Below are 6,720 nucleotides of genomic sequence, written 5' to 3'. Positions count from 1 at the left end.
GACCAGTAGTTGTCTCTTGCTTTTAGCCCATTTGTGACCATTCTGTGAACATAAAACCTACTGAGGGGATCTTTGCATGTTCACCTTTCCTTCCCACCTTGGTGTAGAGAGGTAGGTCACTAACACCTGCAGGTGCCCCAGGCCTGAGTTGCTGTAAAAATGTTGAATTTGGTACAAGGATCATGTATTGCACAAAATCCTCATGTATCTGTGCAAAGAGGCTGCTTTGGAGTTGTTCTTTTGTGGGCCTAGTGGCTGCCAGACTTCAATGCCATACCCCCATTACATTTARGATATTAAAGTAGTTAATGAGTTCTATCTRGGTGCTCCAAGACAGTTTGCATTGRCAAGTTCAWTGTGCCTGAGGAACAAAGGAGAGAAGGRAATGTTCCCTTTTKTTGATCCATGTTGCTGTAGGTRTGTGCATTAAATGATAACTTGAAAGGAAATAGTGACCAAAAGACACTCAGGGAATTTGATCTTTACACCTCACTCATGTTTGGTGTTGTTGCTTCAGTGCACTCTGCCCTCCTACATATTTATTAATTTCCTTTAAAGATGCCTGGTAAGGCTTAAGACTGTAGCATTTCAGCTGAAATACAGTGCAGTTGTTTTCACATACAAAGTGTTAACCTTCTAGGTCTCTTGACTGAGGAGAGGGATGTGCAAATCCTAATTTTCCTATCTGTGCCTCTCTAGGACTGAGAAGAAAAATCCATGYGAACCTTGTGTTTAACTACTACTTGTGGTTGTGCTGAGAGCCTGCATGGCCTCAACACTGCTGGGCAATTTCACATGAAGCAAGTGCAGTTCTAAGTGCAAGGACGTAAATGTAATGGAGCTTTCTTTTAATCTCAGCCCTCTAACTGCAATTTGCTTGGGGTGTTTTATTTACTAATATGAAAGATAAGCTGCTGTAAAAGACCAGACATAACAGCTCAGCTTAGTTGTCTGCAGACAGGCATTCTGATGTGGTAATRCATGGAATGGTAACGTTGCACTTCAGAGCGTCTGCAAAACAGCTGTGCAACTGTTTTGGAAAGCAGCTTATCTCTTAGGAGCTTTAACTAGGAAATATCATTTTGTTGGTAATAAAAAATAAAAGTAATGCTGATTCAAAATGCTTGTCCTTAAAAGCAAACATTTATTAAGCCAAGAAATTGTGTTTAATCTCAGAAGGGGTGGRGCTGGGGTGGAGTTTTTGATTGTTTTGGGTTTTTGTTTGTTTGCTTAAAGTTTTACTTGGTTGGAAAATCAGTCTTTTTATGATTGATTCCTGTCCATTTATTTAGTTCTTTCTGGCCTGCCTTATATTCATTWTACAGAAATCCTTACAAATCTTGCTCCTAAAGTTTTTGGTCTGCTTCTTTAATTTTTGCCGAGTACTCTACTAGCGAAACTTTGCACTCCCTTCCCTGTTGTTTTGGTTTGGGGTGGGTTTTTTTGAGAAACAAAATAGATAATGAGAGAAGGTCACAGAAGACGGGACTAAAAAAGCAAAAAAGGTTACTACCAAGAAAGAGTCCAACTCTCCTCTTTCAGGAATGTCACAAAAAAATCTTTGCTTTCAAAGATTGACTTGATATGCCCTGATCCTTTTTTATTATTTTTCACAGCTAATGCTTGACTTCTTAAATTTAAAAATGCACTATTACTATGCAAAACTAATATTAAGTGTAATAGTTAATCGGAGTTCAGAACTTAAAATGCTCTCTTGTAACAARTGCCAAGTGTTTTTAGTAACATTTCATAACCATACTTCAGTTCAAGGCTCTGTAGCTCCTGTCACAGTAAGTTACATCATGAAAGCATCTGTGTTGGTGTGAACCAGCACTTTGTAATTAATTTGCCACTGCTCAGTCAGTTGGATTACTACTTAATTGGTGGAATATTTCTAGCCATATGAAATTCTTGCTCTCACAAGTACAGCATGTACGTGATAATGTACTGTCCTTCTTCAGTGGATGCCAGGATCTCAYCATGCAATTCAGCTGTGTTTACTTATTCCACTCTTCTAATGACACATGAAACCCTCTCCCACTACTCTTTTTCAAAATCAATCCTTGAAATGAAAGCTAGGCTCTTAATGTCTGTTGTCTACCGTTAAATGATCTTGTATTTTCCAGACTGTTTACCAGAGGATGAACTTAATTGTATTACAGTCCTGTTACTCAGGCATCAGCTCAAAAAGGGGTATTTATCATTTCTCTGGGATTCAGGGAGCACTTTGAAGAACAGGGTAACTTGTGTGGTAAAACAAGTGTAAATTTAGCAACTTCATGCTAGGCAGTCTTTTTGCAAATAACTTTGTCTTTGAAGAYCAGTAAGTAGATTGTAGGCCTAGAAAATTTGCCACTGAACCARATTTAGTTTGCTGATGAGTTGCCTAACAGTTCTCAATAAAGGGAAGGAAAGACAGTAAGGAAATATTTTWAAAAATCAAGGAAATTGGGATGTGTGGAGGAAGTTTCTTTGGAAACTGGAGTCATGCTAGTGAATATTAAAGAAATCTGAGCCATATGAGGCTCAGTGAGTAACGATAGATGATTGAAGTGGATGCTTGGATATACAATGAGAGCAGCCCCATCAACCTGTTTTTATAGGCTGAAATACCTGGTGCTGAGACCCTGATTTCGTGGTCTGTGTGGCCTGAGTTTCCTTCAGCCAGAGCCTTTCGTGGGACTTCTCAGTCCTTGGAGCACGCTGTGCACTCTTGGCTTTGAGGTGTAGTTTCATCCAAAAAGAATTCAGTTTGTGTCCTCCCAGCCAACTCTGCGATGTAAACGAAAGCGCTGTTAGTGAGGATTATCTTTAAAATACCCTTGTGACCTGAACTAATGCACCAGTGGAGGCATGCCTGTACAAACTGAAGAGGGAAACAATCCCAAAGTTTTCAAACCATGGAGTTAAAACCATGTGAAAGAGCAGAAGAACTTGGCAAGAGGTATCCACACACTAAGGTTCCCCAGGAATTATGCCAGTGAAATATTTAGAAGAAATACAAGTTTGTGATATGCTTTACTTGGAACTGGGAAAGTTTGTTCCACAAGTGCAGGGYATAACTATTGGACTGGGATTAAGGGGTCACGCTTCCAACTTGATAGAAATGGCATAATGCCACTTGTGAAAAAAAGGCAGACATGAATAAATAATAATAAATATTAAAATATTTAGGTCAATAATAAAAGAAGTTCTCTGTCAGGTATCTTTGCTGCTCCTGGCATTATCTGTATTTATGATCACACAGGTTTCAAGGTGTTACTAGGAAAAGAACTTGACAACCTTATTTTTTTTTCTTACTTAAAATATCATTCTTCATGTAAATCTCTCTTTGTTTTAGTCTTATCCACCAACATTTATTAGCATAAACTGAATAGGAGAAAAGTGTAAAAATTGATGTMATGAGTAACAAATGGAATCAATGAACCAGAAAGGGTATGTTTTCAATGACAGCAATATTCCAAGGATTTTTTTCATCATTTATTACATCATCAGTGGATTACATTAAAGCATCTTGGTCCCAGTTTAACGTTTTTATGTGAGGTGATGTTTTTGGCCAATCATTACCTTCTTGCTGTTGAGGAGTAAGGACTGATGAAGGATCTTGGAGGAGGAAGGTGTAATGTTTCTGCTGGAAAAGGTGATGCTTTTCTCCTGTAATGCTTGTTTTTATTCTGCCTTCACCCCCCTATTTTGAGGTGATCTTTTACATTCTTAGGGTAATTTTCAACAGGGAAGTGTTACTTTGTTTTGAGACGCCTGGAACCTACGCATAATTGTTTTCTAAATCCTCTGCTGAGCTTTAAATCAAGAGCAAGTTAATGCTCTAAAAAATTTTTGGCAGCAGTTTCAAAGCAGGCTAAATTGATCTATAAACTAATCCAATCTAGTGGTTACAAAGTGTTGCTGTGTTTTGCARTTCAGGTTTGAGCCTTACTATTTATTTAATTGGTACCATTATGAAATAAGATCAATTAGTTATGTTAGAAAACAATTGCAGAATTGTCACTTCAGTACTGACTTACCAATATTATTATATGTACAGACCTTTCATCTTGTAGCTTTATAGTTCCTGGAAATTAAAAGACATATCCAAATCAAGTCATTTAGGTTGTAGGAATTTTTTTAAGTACCAAATTTCCTTTTTGACCCATTTAATAACTGCTTAAGTACTATTAGTTCTCTGTCTACTCTGATATGTCATGCAATGATTTAAAGAAGCATTAAAAACCCCTCTTTTTTGTGGGTAATAAGTCTCATGCTTTCCTTGAGGTGTGTGTTCTGTCAGGTAATGCRTTTGGTAAGTCCTTGATTTATGCAGGATAATAGATAGGATAATAAATATCCGTGTGATTTCTGAAAGGCTGTAGCAATGCCTAAGTTGTGAAGTGAATGGTAAGTGATTTGATATTGGCATCATACTAAATAGGAATAGTTCAATCAGTTCCTAATACAAAGAAAAAYTGACAGCTTTGTTCAGAGAGTTGAATTAACACAGAGTTAATGCGAACCTTTATTTTCAGCAGCAGTTCAGCATACCCTGAAAGCTCGAAAAAAGAGTGCATCTACTATTTATGAACTACAGTAAGTGCATTCTATAAATTGTAGAGATCTTCCATTGTAGAGAAACCCCTTTAGTCTCCTTAGTCATATTTTACTGGACCAGAGCTGTGCCTTACATACAGAAARTACTTGGAAAGAACAACATCAGATAAAAGGACTGAGTTTCAGGCTCATAACCCCATTAGCCAGACGTTTCCCTGTGATGGTGTTTACTTTGCTGAAAAAGCTTTTCTGCTCTGACTTTACTAACAATGAATGCTTRAGTGAGGAAACATGGATTACTCAGAATTTTTGTTCTGGGGTATTAAGAGAAATCTTCTTTYCCTTACTAAAGGTTTTGTTGTGTTGAGCTTAAAAAGCAAAAGAGTAAAACCCACAAAATAAACAAGTATGTGTGGGGTCAGCTCTGCTGTTACTTATCCAGTTAACCAGGCAAAGTCTCATCAATGGTCACTTGAATTCTTACAAACTTGGCCTTTAAGATTTCTTTCTTACCCTTTTTCTGTGTGTCATACAGACCGTTTACTGTTATATGAAACTTGTATGCCAAGAATTACACTCTGTTTTTCTGTGTGTTCTGTAATAAGATTGAAGCATTTTCTCCTTGTTTGGAATAACTTATGGATATAATTTGCATACATAAGAAAAGGTCTCTTCTTTGTTTTCTCTTTTGTTTTTGGTTTTGTTTTTTTTTTTTTAATTTTCTTACTGGAAGCTTAAATGGAAAGGAGAATAAGTTGTTCCATGAAACCAGATGGGATTCTGCAACATTAGCAGCCAAAAGCTTTTATGATCCAATTTGGCTCAATCCATAAGAATTCTGTTTGTTAGAGACTGGTGTACTCATTTTTATATACAGAATATTTTGCAGTGTGTTTCTCCAGACACTAAAGATGATTCTTCCTTTCTCAAACATTTAAAATAATATTTTATAAAGGGCACAGAACACTGGCTTAAAAAACATTCTGTGTTGTGAAATCCAGCAGGGTAGACAATGGGGGTAGGCATTGGCATGTCTGCAGTCAGTGGTTCTAGGAAGCCTTGGGGTCCMTGGACTTGTTTTAGGAAATCACTGAAAGGTAGCTGAGAAAGGCAAATCTGCTGTGCAGAGGCTTAAATTTATGTACATAGGCTCATACTACAATTTAAAACTGCTTAGTAACCTGCAGATTTAAAAATGTACTTTTATGTACATGCATGGAAATATGGGAAGCCCATTTGAATAATAATTTGATTTTATATTTTAAAGTGTGTAGATTTGTAGGGAAAGCTGTATATTCATTTTTAACCACACATCTGATATTCAAAAGACAATCTAGGTGGAAAAGTGTTAAATTAATTACAATGTATAAGTAGCTGGTAATGTATTTCATGGATTTCTTTCATTTGCATGTAAGACACCTCTTTTTGAAAGCTCTTGCATTTTTATGAATGCTAAATTATTTGGGTGCTTTTTACACTATGTACAATATATGTTAGAATTTGGATGAAATTAGCTTACTGAAGCACTTTGTTTAACCACAATTTCTTTAGGAAGGCTGGTGGTGAATAGACAGATTGTCTTAGCAGGTGAGCAGACTCAGARTAGGATTTTACAGAGATTCATTATAGGAAGTGTAGACTTTCCTGAGCTCCAGTTAGGGTAGGATGGTTTGCAGTGATTAWCATTGCTTAAGAGGACAAGGAAGCTTGATCTTTGTTTTGGATTCACAGAAGTTTAATTGGTAGGAGGTGCTGTCAAAAATGTTTTGGGAGCCTTCCAGACAAGCTGTGCTAATCAGCTGAAAGTTGTCAAATCTTCTGGAATATACCACTACAGTATGAGGCATCTGAGTGCTTTTTGTTCTATGCCCAGGTGCACTGAAAGTCTGTTTTAGAAAAGATTCTGTAGGTGAGTTGGTGGTTTCTTATTTTGTACTTTACAGTTAGTTTCCCCATTTAGCACTTTTGGTACTGGGTAGGTGTAATTGCCACGAATTTACAGAGGAAAAACAGAGTGGAAAACAAATAGAAGAGGCTTTCCAAAAAGTTGATTTAAAGATTTTAATTCCTAGAYTGAACTTTGGACATAGGTAGCACGGTGTATAAATCTTTACCAAAATAATAAAGAGCACAGTTATGGGTCTCAGAAGCTGCAGTTTAACCCCATGAGTCATT

This window comes from Malurus melanocephalus, unplaced genomic scaffold (assembly GCF_030028575.1).
Source record: "Malurus melanocephalus ecotype Western Australia unplaced genomic scaffold, MMel_1.1 scaffold_21, whole genome shotgun sequence".
In the NCBI taxonomy this organism is placed as follows: domain Eukaryota; kingdom Metazoa; phylum Chordata; class Aves; order Passeriformes; family Maluridae; genus Malurus; species Malurus melanocephalus.
Note: the sequence above shows the minus strand (reverse complement) of the source record.